Genomic DNA, 14,211 nt, shown 5'->3' on the forward strand with positions numbered 1-14,211 from the left:
AATTGGAGCTGAAATAAATTTTTTGTGTAAAAAAGTTAAATGTTCATTTTTATTTAAACATTCCAAAAATTCCTGTGAAACACCTGAAGGGTTAATAAACTTCTTGAAAGTGGTTTTGAGTACCTTGAGGGGTGCAGTTTTTAGAATGATGTCACACTTGGGTATTTTCTATCATATAGACCCCTCAAAATGACTTCAAATGAGATGGTCCCTAAAAAAAAAAAAAAAAAAAAATGGTGTTGTAAAATTGAGAAATTTCTGGTCAACTTTTAACCCTTATAACTCCCTAACAAAAAAAAAAATAAAAATTTGGTTCCAAAATTGTGCTGATGTAAAGTAGACATGTGGAAAATGTTACTTAAGTATTTTGCGTGACATATGTCTGTGATTTAAGGGCATAAAAATTCAAAGTTGGAAAATTGCGAAATTTTCAAAATTTTTCGCCAAATATTCATTTTTTTTCCACAAATAAACGCAAGTTATAGCGAAGAAATTTTACCACTATCATGAAGTACAATATGTCATGAGAAAACAATGTCAGAATCGCCAAGATCCGTTGAAGCTTTCCAGAGTTATAACCTCATAAAGGGACAGTGGTCAGAATTGTAAAAATTGGCCTGGTCATTAACGTGCAAACCACCCTTGAGGGTGAAGGGGTTAAAGATAGGTACGGAGGTCGCATGCAGAAGTAGGCGGAGCTAGCGGCGGAGGTTCAGCCGAAGGCGGGGCTTCACGGAGGAAGTCCGCAGCCTGCCGCAGATCAGGTAAACGCTAGTGTGAAACTAGCCTTATAGTCTGAAAAATACGGTAGTGTCAGCCTCCTAGTGGCAGCAGCATAACACCCATGGTCTGTGTCCCCCAATGAGGCAATGGAGAAATTCTAATTTTGTGAGAAGCACCTGTATGTTGGAGGGGGGGGGGGGGGATGTAGACAGACTATCGGCGGATTTGACGTTGGTCTGGTTATGGGAGCCTTTAGACTTGACAGATTTATTCAACACTATCTACCACTTTAAAAATCCATTGCATTTTATAACTGTTGAGTCTGTTTACTCTAAGCACTGTACAGTTTTGTCAGATAGGACGTATTATCTTTAGACATGGAAATTATGGAAGATTCCTGCGTCTTCCTGGAGACCGTCTACAGAGATTGATAACGATCGATTTCATAACTGCAAAGCTGAGGCAGTCACTTCGGTTAGGTCAGTGAAAGGTTAAACACTTGTGTCTAGAGTGTTCACAAGCATCCATCAGCAAGGACCATTTCATGGTAATGACAGCTGTGCTAGTATTTCAGCAGTATTTCAGCTGACTCAGGAAATGGCGATATGCCGGAAACAAGGAGGATAACCACCACCAAGGAAGGTCTCAATCACTTCAGTGTCGAACAACCTCCCACCAGGTTGACCATCCCCACCCCCATGAAAGATTATGAGTTATTGACTTAGAGTAACATCAATCATATTTGTCAAACAGTGTAATAGACCTCGCAGACACTAGCCAAGGAGCTAGCTCCAAATGTTAAAATCTAGCATTGGCAAACTGGGGGTTCCCATATCCCAGTAGTTACAACAGTGACCTCATCGCCAATAGTCAGATTTCCTCATTTCTCCAGTATCAATACATGGCACTAGCCTAGTGGTCGGATCAGGACCTTTGGCATTATATGAAAGCCTCTGTCCACGAGACGAGGAGTTTAATGCTGTCAGCGATGAGAGAGAGGGAGAGACACTAGATTTTAACATTTGAAGCTAGCTCCTTGTCTTGGCTAGTGTCTGCCAGGTCTATTATATAGTTTGACAAATATGATTGATGATACTCTAAGTCAACAAATCATAATCTGTCCAATGCAGAGTTATTACAGTCATGGAGGTGGGGATGTTCAACACTAAAGTGATCGAGAAGGCCTCATTGTCTACCACAGATATAAACAAAGGTGTTCATACACATAGATGTACCTCGATGGTAGTTATCCTCCTTGTTTCCGGCATATCGCCATTTCCTGAGTCAGATGAAATAGTGGCGCAGCTGTCATTACCATGAAATGGCCCTTCCTGATGGATGCTTCTGAACACTGTAGGTTTCATGTACACCAGTAAGTGTTTAACCCCTTCATGACCCCAGCTTTTTTCGGTTTTGCGTTTTCATTTTTCGCTCCCTTCCTTCCCAGAGCCATAACTTTTTTATTTTCCCGTCAATATGGCCATGTGAGGGCTTATTTTTTACGGGACAAGTTGTACTTTTGAATTACATCATTGGTTTTAGCATGTCATGTACTAGAAAACGGGAAAAAAATTCCAAGTGCGGTGAAATTGCAAAAAGTGCAATCCCACATTTGTTTTGATTGGCTTTTTTGCTAGGTTCACTAAATGCTCAAACTGACCTGCCATTACAAGTTTATAGACACCAAACACGTCTAGGTTATTTTTTATCTAAGGGGTAAAAAAAAAAAAAAAAGATTGTCAATTTTTGAAACTTTTTTTTTTACTTTTGACATACTTCAATAGCCTGATCAGGTGCAATGCTGAGATCGCTCCTATGTAGTAGAATTACTGCATTGCTATGAAATTTGTTCGTTGTACCTGTCACACAGCCAGGACACATGCAGAAACGGTGCCGAACAGCTGATTATCAGGATCGCTCCAGGCATCCAGGTTACCGAGGCAGCTATTCAGGAAGTTCTATAGCTATTCGGATAAGCTTTTATCCAAAGCTATTCGATCAACCCTATTCCCAGTCTATGAGAAATAAGATTCTCTGGTCTAAAGAGATGAAGAAAGACCTTTCTGGTGATAATTGTAAGCGGTATGTGTGGAAAAAAAACAGGCACTGCTCATCACCTGCCCAATACAATCCCAACAGTGAAGTATGGTGGTGGCAGCATCATGCTATGGGGGTGTTTTTCAGCTGCAGGAACAGGACGACTGTGTCATTTGCACATAGAGAAGCCTATGAGAGGAAAAAAAAACAAAAAAAAAACGACACTACAAAAAGCCATACCCACGCTGTGTGCTGAAAATGATGCCACAAAACAAACCATTTTATTGGCCCGATTCATACACCAGTCATAGTGAAGAGGTAGCATTTCTGTTGTAAAAGAAAAAGCTATCACTTTTGTAAAATTGGACAAGCAAGCGTAGCCATGCCCCATACTGGCTTTTCCTCTGGTACTCCCATTTTGGCAGCACGGTCTGAAACTGGCAGAAAACATCAGAAACTATTTTGCACAACTACATTTCCCCCCACCACAGCATTTTAAACCAGTTTTTGATGCAAAAGCTTTGATGAATCACCTCCTATATGTAGTGTACTTCATGCTGTACTTTAGCCGTTAACTACTTCTGGACTGCCATAGACTTACCATCCGGCTCCGTGTTTTTAACCAAAAAACACATATAAAATGCCTTGAAGAATACAGTGTGAAAGCAGCCAGATAAATACACTCCATTACAGATAACAAAAAAAAAGTAAGAATAAAGTACCGTATATACTCGAGTATAAGCCGAGATTTTCAGCCCATTTTTTGGGGCTGAAAGTCCCCCTCTCGGCTTATACGCGAGTCATACCCGCGGGTCGGCAGGGGAGGGGGAGCGGGGGCTGTCTAGTTATACTCACCTACTCCCGGTGAGGTCCCTGCTTCTGCCAGCGCTGCATCTTCTTCCTGTACCGAGCGATCACATGGTACCGCTCATTACAGTCATGAATATGCGGCTACCTCCAATAGAGGTGGAGCCGCATATTCATGACTGCAATGAGCGGTAACGTGACTGCTCAATACAGGAAGAAGATGCAGCGGTGGAAGAAGCAGGGACCGCGCCAGGAGCAGGTAAGTATACGGGGAAGGGAGCGCTGCACGATATTTACCGCTCCTCGTTCCGATGCGGCTCAGTCATCAGCGTCCTCTGGCTGTGACGCTCAGGTCAGAGAGCGTGGTGACGTAGTCAGTGCGCGCCCTCTGCTGAGCGTCAGTGCTGGAGACGGAGCCGCACGAGGAGCAGGTAAATATTGAAAGCGCCGGCGTCCTGAGCGAAGAGAGGTGAGCATGTGATTTTTTTTTTTTTTTTGCAGCAGCATTATATATTGCAGCTTTATATGGAGTATCTATGGGGCAATAATCAACGGTGCAGAGGATTATATACGGCACAGCTATCTATGGGGCCATAATGAACGGTGCAGAGCATTATATATGGCACAGCTTTATGTGGAGCATCTATGGGACCATAATGAACGGTGCAGAGCATCTATGGGGCCATAATGAACGGTGCAGAGCATTATATGGAGCATCTATGGGGCCATAATGAACGGTGCAGAGCATTATATATGGCACAGCTTTATATGGAGCATCTATGAAGCCATAATGAACGGTGCAGAGCATTATATGTGGCACAGCTTTATATGGAGCATCTATGGGGCAATAATGAACGGTATGGAGCATCTATTTTTATTTTTGAAATTCACCGGTAGCTGCTGCATTTCCTACTCTAGGCTTATACTCGAGTCAATAAGTTTTCCCAGTTTTTTGTGACAAAATTAGGGGGGGGGGGTCGGCTTATACTCGAGTATATACGGTAAATGAATAAAGATTTGGACCAGCTGAAGTTCTACACTCTGACACTAGACATCAGCCTTACCTTGTGCAATCACCTCTTCTTTACACCCAACCTGAGGTACAGAGAAATGATCAAGGGTTAGTTAATGAATCCACCAGCGTTTATCTGACAGCTTTCTCATTTTCAAAACATTTACATTTAGGCTCCGTTCCCCCAATGAGCTTTTGATGTTGCAGATTTTATACACCATTTTTGGACCCATAATAAATTAGGTTACTTACTTTTTCACATGCGTTTGTCTCTTGTTGCTCTACCATGTTTTAACCCCTTAACGACCGCCGATACACCTTTTAACGGCAGCAGTTAAGGGTACTTAAACCACAGCACCGTTAACGGCGCTGTGGAAAAAATGAATAGCGTCCTCCAGAGTCGGATTTTCTCTGGGGTCTCGGTTGCCGGGGGTAGCCAAGACCCAAGAACATGATTCGGGGGTTTTTTACCGACCCCCCGAGTTGCGATCGCCGGTAATTAACCGTTTACCGGCGGTCACAAAAACCCCCCGCGATTTACCATTAAATTTCTCTGTCCTCCGATGTGATCGCACATCAGAGGACAGAGAAATGGGGTCCCCGAGGGGATAGCCGGGGTAGCCGAGACCCCAAAGTACATGATCGGGGTCGGTTTTTACCGAGCCCTGTTTTGAGATCGCTGGTAATTAACTGTTTACCGGCGACCGCAGCAAAAAAAAAAAAAAAAAAGCGATGTGTAATTCTCTGTCCTCTGATGTGATCGTACATCAGAGGACAGAGAAATAGGGGGATTCGGGGACCCTGTTATACTTACCGGTGTCCCTGGGTCCTCCTGCGTCCCCCCCTGCCCGCTGGCTTCTTTATCCGGAAAGAAAATGGCGGGTGCATACGCAGTGCGCCCGCCATGATCTGCCGGCAGCTAGAGGAGTTGGGGCTAAAATTAGGGTTAGGGCTAAAGTTAGGGTTAGAGTTGGGATTAGGGTTAGGATTAGGGTTGGCATTAGGGTTACGTTTGGGATTAGGGGTGTATTGGGATTAGGATTAGTTTTGAGGTTAGGGTTGAGATTAGGATTAGGGGTGTGTTTGATTTAGGGTTATGGTTGTTTTGGGGTTAGGGTTGTGATTAGGATTATGGATCGGGTTGGGTTAGGGGTGTGTTGGCGTAACGGTTGGAGAATTGGGGGGTTTCCACTGTTTAGGTACATCAGGGGGTCTCTAAACGCCACAGCCAATTTTGCGCTCAAAAAGTCAAATGGTGCTCCCTCCCTTCTGAGCTCTGCCGTGCGCCCAAACAGTGGTTTACCCCCACATATGGGGCATCAACGTACTCAGGAGAAATTGGACCCCAAAAGTTGTTCAATTTATCCCGTTACCCTTGTGAAAATAAACTTGGGGGCTAAAAAAATCTTTTTTGTGGAAAAATTTTTTTTTTTTTATTTTCACAACTCTGCATTATAAACTTCTGTGAAGCACTTGGGCATTCAAAGTTCTCACCACACATCTAGATAAGCTCCTTGGGGGGTCTAGTTTCCAAAATGGGGTCACTTGTGGGGGGTTTCTACTGTTTAGGTACATCAGGAGCTCTGCAAATGCAACATGACGCCCGCAGACCATCCCATCAAAGTCTGCATTCCAAGCGGCGCTCCTTCCCTTCTGAGCCCCGATGGGTGCCCAAACAGTGCCCCCCCACATATATGGGGTATCAGCATACTCAGGACAAACTGGTCAACAGATTTTGGGGTCCAGTGTCTCCTGTTACCCTTGTGAAAATAAGAATTTGTGGGCGAAAAGATCATTTTTGTGTAAACAAATGAGATTTTTTATTTTCACGGCTCTACTTTATAAATTTCTGTGAAGCACTTGGGGGTTTAAAGTGCTCACCACAAATCTAGATAAGTTCCTTAAGGGGTCTAGTTTTCAAAATGGGGTCACTTGTGGGGGGTTTCCACTGTTTAGGCACATCAGGGGGCTCTCCAAACACGACATGGCGTCCTATCTCAATTCCAGCCAATTCTGCAAGTCAAACGGCGCTCCTTCTCTTCCAAGCTCTGTGGTGCACCCAAACAGTGGTTTACCCCCACCACATATGGGGCATTAGCGTATTAAGGAGAAATTGCACAACAAAATTTATGGTTAAATTTCTGTTTTTACACTTGTGAAAATAAAAAAAAAAAATGGTTCTGAAGTAAAATGTTTGCAAAAAAAGTTAAATGTTCATTTTTTCCTTCCACATTGTTTCAGTTCCTGTGAAGCACGTAAAGGGTTAATAAACTTCTTGAATGTGGTTTTGAGCACCTTGAGGGGTGCAGTTTTTAGAATGGTGTCACACTTGGTTATTTTCTATCATATAGATCCCTCAAAATGACTTCAAATGTGATGTGGTCCCTAAAAAAAATGGTGTTGTAAAAATGTCAACTTTTAACCCTTATAACTCCCTAACAAAAAAAAAATTTTGTTTCCAAAATTGTGCTGATGTAAAGTAGACATGTGGGAAATGTTATTTATTAACTATTTTTGGTTTGAAAATTGCAAAATTTTAAACATTTTCGCCATATTTCCATTTTTTTCATAAATAATCACAAGTAATATCGAAGAAATGTTACCACTAACATGAAGTACAATATGTCACGAAAAAACAGTCTCAGAATCAGCAGGATCTGTTAAAGCGTTCCAGAGTTATAACCTCAAAGTGACAGTGGTCAGAATTGTAAGGCTATGTGCACACGTTGCGGTTTTTGCTGCGGACCCGCAGCGGATTTGACGCTGCGGATCCGCAGCAGTTTTCCATGCGGTGTACAGTACAATGTTAACCTATGGAAAACAAAAACCGCAGTGCACATGCTGCGGAAAATTCCGCGCGGAAACAAAGAAGTAGTCACTTCTTTCTGCAAATTCCGCAGCGGTTTTCAACCTGCACCAATAGGAAAGTGCAGTTGAAAACCCGCAGTGGAATCCGCAGAAGAAACCGAGTGAAAATCCGCAGTGAAAACCAGTGGTTTTGCACTGCGGATTTTCCAAATCCGCTGCGGAAAAATCCGCAGCAAAATCCACAACGTGTGCACATACCCTAACAATTGGCTCGGTCATTAAGTACCAAATTGGCTCGGTCACTAAGGGGTTAAACAAATCTCCCTTGTTTTTGGTATTCGGCTTTGACAACTTTATTGATACAGTCATGTGTGGATTACATGCATTTTTGATGAGTTTCTGCTGCGGAAAACCACTAAAAATGTGTATTTTTTTACCTGCGGACTTTCTGCATCTAATGCAAATCTATGGGAAAAAAAAAATAAAAATCTGCATATAAAACTCTGCGTATCTGTAAGAGAAGATGACATGCTGTGGATTGGAAACATGCACCGCAGGGCAGTTTATGATGAGTCAAAAAAGAAGAGCAGTGTGCAGGAGATTTCTATAAAGCCCATCCACTCTGCTGGAACTGTAAGGCCGGGTGCCCACGATCCAGAACTAGCAGCGCTTTGGACGCAGGGTATGTTCACTGCGTCCACAATGCTGAGTTTTACTGAACACAGGTAAATCTACATGTGATCACTGAACCGTGCAGATTTACAGCGTCCAATACATTCTATTGATGGAAACTCTCTTGCGGAGAAATAGTCGTGCTGCGGTCTGTAAAGAAGAGATGCATGTTCGTCTCTGCAGGTGAGCCGCAGCAGTCTGGACGCACAGTGGACATGAGATTTCTTGAAATCCCATCCACTATGCGGTAACATCTGGCCACTGCAGGTTTGACGCTGCAATACACAGCCTCAAACCCGCTGCAGTTCCTGATCCTGGGCACGTACCCTAATAATCTGAGTTTCTTCAATCAGTGGAAATAGACAGAGTCAAAAACACACCAAAAAAAATCATAGTGAGCACACAGCCTTAAAAAGGAGCCTGTGAGGACAATTTTACTACTGAAATTCGTTTTATAGCTCCAAAGGTCCGAGTACAACAATAAAAATTATGCCACTTTTGAAGTAATAGGTAATGATGCGTGAACGTGCTCGGATAAGGTGTTATAGGACAAGGTGTTATCAGATCATGCTTGTGTGCCAACAGACTCTTCGGCGTGCTTGAATAATACAGGTCCTTCTCAAAAAATTAGCATATAGTGTTAAATTTCATTATTTACCATAATGTAATGATTACAATTAAACTTTCATATATTATAGATTCATTATCCACCAACTGAAATTTGTCAGGTCTTTTATTGTTTTAATACTGATGATTTTGGCCTACAACTCCTGATAACCCAAAAAACCTGTCTCAATAAATTAGCATATTTCACCCGTCCAATCAAATAAAAGTTTTTTTTAATAACAAACAAAAAAACCATCAAATAATAATGTTCAGTTATGCACTCAATACTTTGTCGGGAATCCTTTGGCAGAAATGACTGCTTCAATGCGGCGTGGCATGGAGGCAATCAGCCTGTGACACTGCTGAGATGTTATGGAGGCCCAGGATGCTTCAATAGCGGCCTTAAGCTCATCCAGAGTGTTGGGTCTTGCGTCTCTCAACTTTCTCTTCACAATATCCCACAGATTCTCTATGGGGTTCAGGTCAGGAGAGTTGGCTGGCCAATTGAGCACAGTAATACCATGGTCAGTAAACCATTTACCAGTGGTTTTGGCACTGTGAGCAGGTGCCAGGTCGTGCTGAAAAATGAAATCTTCATCTCCATAAAGCATTTCAGCCGATGGAAGCATGAAGTGCTCCAAAATCTCCTGATAGCTAGCTGCATTGACCCTGCCCTTGATGAAACACAGTGGACCAACACCAGCAGCTGACATAGCACCCCACACCATCACTGACTGTGGGTACTTGACACTGGACTTCAGGCATTTTGGCATTTCCTTCTCCCCAGTCTTCCTCCAGACTCTGGCACCTTGATTTCCGAATGACATGCAAAATTTGCTTTCATCAGAAAAAAGTACTTGGGACCACTTAGCAACAGTCCAGTGCTGCTTCTCTGTAGCCCAGGTCAGGCGCTTCTGCCGCTGTTTATGGTTCAAAAGTGGCTTTACCTGGGGAATGCGGCACCTGTAGCCCATTTCCTGCACACGCCTGTGCACGGTGGCTCTGGATGTTTCCACACCAGACTCAGTCCACTGCTTCCTCAGGTTCCCCAAGGTCTGGAATCGGTCCTTCTCCACAATCTTCCTCAGGGTCCGGTCACCTCTTCTCGTTGTACAGCGTTTTCTGCCACATTGTTTCCTTCCAACAGACTTACCATTGAGGTGCCTTGATACAGCACTCTGGGAACAGCCTATTTGTTGAGAAATTTCTTTCTGGGTCTTACCCTCTTGCTTGAGGGTGTCAATGATGGCCTTCTTGACATCTGTCAGGTTGCTAGTCTTACCCATGATGGGGGTTTTGAGTAATGAACCAGGCAGGGAGTTTTTAAAAGCCTCAGGTATCTTTTGCATGTGTTTAGAGTTAATTAGTTGATTCAGAAGATTAGGGTAATAGGTCGTTTAGAGAACCTTTTCTTGATATGCTAATTTATTGAGACAGGTTTTTTGGGTTATCAGGAGTTGTAGGCCAAAATCATCAGTATTAAAACAATAAAAGACCTGACAAATTTCAGTTGGTGGATAATGAATCTATAATATATGAAAGTTTAATTGTAATCATTACATTATGGTAAATAATGAAATTTAACACTATATGCTAATTTTTTGAGAAGGACCTGTATCTTCCAGTCCCAGCGGCTGCATGTCTTGTGGCTGCTCGACAGCCGCAACACATGTAGGGATTGCATAACAAGATGTCGAGCAGCCGCAAGACTTGAATATATCATTTGAGCACGCTGAAGTCACTCTGTTAGCATGCTCAGATAACACCTTATCCGAGCACATTCGCTCATCACTAGTAATAGGTCGTACATTTGCTTGATTTCCTCAGCGCTGGTACATTGAATCGTTAGAAGGCTGGTATTATTTCCATTAGAGTACAAAGACCCACACAGTCATACCTCTAGTTTCAGTGATAAAATCGCCTTACAGACTCCCTTAAGAGGTTATTCTAATCTCATTTACAGTATATCCTGTGAATGTGCCATAATTGTCACATAGGTCCCAGCATCTTTCTTCAGAATGGAGCCCCATCTAACACCACTGTGAATGAGAAGGCACCCACCTCTCAAACCATAGAAATGTAAGACAGGTTCCTGTTCTTGGGCTGAGAGGTGGGACTTGCATCTGACATTTCTGGTGTGCCCAGTGGATGTGCTATACATGTCTAAGATGACAGTATCCAATAAGGACATTATCTATTCTAAATAAAGAGAAATAGCACAAACTGTTTAGAAACAGGTCGTTTCTAAAATTCACGCCATGGGAGTATTTGTTTTCCAGAGTCAATATCCTGAAGGCTTCCCTAAATGCCAGCGGCCTCCCCGAATGGACTGGTTTACTTTTTCGATTCCAAAGATGACCAGACTAGGAATATCGCCTTTATGCGTTAAAGTAAAATGTTTCGCAGGCCCAGAGTAGCCAGAATTCCCACTGGTTCTATTGCCTTTGTGTTCGGCCTTTGCATGTTTCACCTTAGTTATCCTATAAATAAGGATTTTTCATACACCAGAAACGCGTCAGGTCCTGAGGTTTCTATTTTAGGTTTTTTCCAATAAAGAAATAATTTTAGTGGATCCTGGATGCTTGTGCCGGTGAACTTCCATTTCTCTACAATTATATTCTATGGAGCTGTTCACATGTCCATCTTATTTTGCTGACTGTGTCCCCCTCCCCAAAAAAAAAAAAAAATCATGGAGACGAGTCTGTTTTTAATCAGTCATGGAAAATATTCCCCACACAAGTCTATGGAAAATCCCAGACAGCACATGGATGACATCAGGAACACGCAGTGTGCTGTCTGTGATTAACATTGCAATGGACAGAAGATTTGCCATTTTTTCCCCATATTTGAATACCACTGATTATAACGGACACTGATGAAAGTCAGAGCCAAAACACTAGTGACACGCATACGTTTGTGTACATGAAAAAGCACGAGTGTCAAGATGAGGCCTAGAAGGGTTTTTCAGAAATATGTTCCTTTCCCAGGGGAGTAACCATCGCGGTTGCAGAGGTCGTGACTGGGCCTGTTTGGGTGAGGGTCCCGCCGACACCAGTGCAAACCTCAACTGGATGTGCGTCCTCGGACACACATTCAGCTGAAGCATCATGCGGTGCAAATACTTGCCAGGTCTGTGTTGCAATACATGCTGCCGGCCAATCAGAGGCCAGCAGCTGACGTCAGGTCCACATTTTGCACTGGGGCTCATTTAACTCTAGTTACGCCACTGTCCTCTCCCTAACAGAGGAACTGGATGGTCTATGAAAGATGTACCACACATTTCTGGAGGTGGCAACTCATGGCTCAGGTTAGGTTCCCATGATGACTTTTTTGGAATGTTTTTGATGCAGTGTATTTCACTGTCTAATGGGATTTATAGAAATTACACTCAGCATTAGAGTTGAGTGCATTTGCTTGGGTCAGGGCTTATTCTACAAGCTATATCGCTTACCAAATAAGCTGCAGAAGGAACCCGGATACCTGGAGCGCTCTGGCTGATCAGCGCAGCAGCTGCATGTGTCACAGTACATGCATGGAGAGCCCAACACACAGGCTCTCCATGCATGTGCTGTCACACAGCCGGGACACATGCAGCTGCGGTGCCAGACAGCTGATCGGCCGGCGCGCCCCATGTATCCGGGTTCCCTCTGCAGCCTATTTGGTAAGCGCTATAGCTTGTAGAATAAGCCCTGACCCAAGCAAATGCACTCAACTCTACTCAGCATAAACTGACGTGTGGCGCCTTCCAATTCTACAACATGTCAATTCCTATGGTAGGTACACCGAGTTGTGTGCAGATTTTTCTATAGACTTGCATTAGAGGCAGAAAGTCTTCAGGATAAAAAACGCATATGTGCTTCTAGTATGTTTCTGCTGTGGAAATTCACAAGCAACGTATATAAACCCCACATGACAATCAATGACATTTTTAAAAGCCAAAGTACCAGGAAGTATCAAAAACATGAAATACTAAAAACGAGAGAATGCAAGAAAAAAGAAAAAAAAACACACAAATAATTTAGCTAATACTGTAGGTGCAGAAGATCTTCAATATCAAAGACACTGAATACTCATGGTGGGAGCGTAGCCTTAGAGAACAGGAAGGGCCTGAGGAGCAACATGCCGCATTCTCCTGTCCTCAGAGGCCCCAGACTGTCAGCCATCACCTATCAGTCTAAGGTGTACAGGGCCCACAGGTACATGAAGCCAGGAGGGCCTCACTAGCCTGCACACCCTGGGGAAAACTATGACAGAGGCCCCAGACTGTCAGCCATCACCTATCAGTCTAAGGTGTACAGGGCCCACAGGTACATGAAGCCAGGAGGGCCTCACTAGCTGCACACCCTGGGGAAAACTATGGCAGAGGCCCCAGACTGTCAGCCATCACCTATCAGTCTGAGGTGTACAGGGCCCACAGGTACATGAAGCCAGGAGAGCCTCATTAGCTGCACACCCTGGGGAACACTATGGCAGAGGCCCCAGACTGTCAGCCATCACCTAACCACCTAAGGTGTACAGGGCCCACAGGTACATGAAGCCAGGAGGGCCTCACTAGCTGCACACCCTGGGGAACCCTATGGCAGAGGCCCCAGACTGTCAGCCATCACCTAACAGTCTAATGTGTACAGGTCCCACAGGTACATGAAGCCAGGAGGGCCTCACTAGCTGCACACCCTGGGGAACCCTATGGCAGAGGCCCCAGACTGTCAGCCATCACCTAACAGTCTAAGGTGTACAGGGCCCACAGGTACATGAAGCCAGGAGGGCCTCACTAGCTGCACACCCTGGGGACACTATGGCAGAGGCCCCAGACTGTCAGCCATCACCTAACAGTCTAATGTGTACAGGTCCCACAGGTACATGAAGCCAGGAGGGCCTCACTAGCTGCACACCCTGGGGAACCCTATGGCAGAGGCCCCAGACTGTCAGCCATCACCTAACAGTCTAAGGTGTACAGGGCCCACAGGTACATGAAGCCAGGAGGGCCTCACTAGCTGCACACCCTGGGGGCACTATGGCAGAGGCCCCAGACTGTCAGCCATCACCTAACAGTCTAATGTGTACAGGTCCCACAGGTACATGAAGCCAGGAGGGCCTCACTAGCTGCACACCCTGGGGAACACTATGGCAGAGGCCCCAGACTGTCAGCCATCACCTATCAGCCTAATGTGTACAGGGCCCACAGGTACATGAAGCCAGGAGGGCCTCACTAGCTGCACACCCTGGGGACACTATGGCAGAGGCCCCAGACTGTCAGCCATCACCTAACAGTCTAATGTGTACAGGTCCCACAGGTACATGAAGCCAGGAGGGCCTCACTAGCTGCACACCCTGGGGACACTATGGCAGAGGCCCCAGACTGTCAGCCATCACCTAACAGTCTAATGTGTACAGGTCCCACAGGTACATGAAGCCAGGAGGGCCTCACTAGCTGCACACCCTGGGGAACCCTATGGCAGAGGCCCCAGACTGTCAGCCATCACCTATCAGCCTAAGGTGTACAGGGCCCACAGATACATGAAGCCAGGAGGGCCTCACTAGCTGCA

At 44.6% G+C, this 14,211-nt stretch overlaps 1 protein-coding gene across 13 annotated transcripts in view; it reads right to left on the minus strand.

Annotated features, from left to right (window-relative positions):
• The window catches only part of HMG20A (high mobility group 20A), a 51,064-nt gene that overhangs the window by 32,865 nt on the left and 3,988 nt on the right, over window positions 1-14,211 (minus strand). For 9 of the 13 annotated variants that reach the window (XM_077264087.1, XM_077264093.1, XM_077264101.1 and 6 more), the window contains exon 2: window positions 4,632-4,662. The gene's annotated coding sequence lies outside the window, so the exon portion shown is untranslated. Of the gene's footprint in view, window positions 1-123; window positions 212-3,000; window positions 3,083-4,631; window positions 4,663-14,211 lie in introns of those variants that run through there. The other 4 variants (XM_077264095.1, XM_077264099.1, XM_077264091.1 and 1 more) reach the window with 2 other exon arrangements.

This window comes from Ranitomeya variabilis, chromosome 5 (genome assembly GCF_051348905.1).
Source record: "Ranitomeya variabilis isolate aRanVar5 chromosome 5, aRanVar5.hap1, whole genome shotgun sequence".
NCBI classification, from domain to species: Eukaryota; Metazoa; Chordata; class Amphibia; order Anura; family Dendrobatidae; genus Ranitomeya; species Ranitomeya variabilis.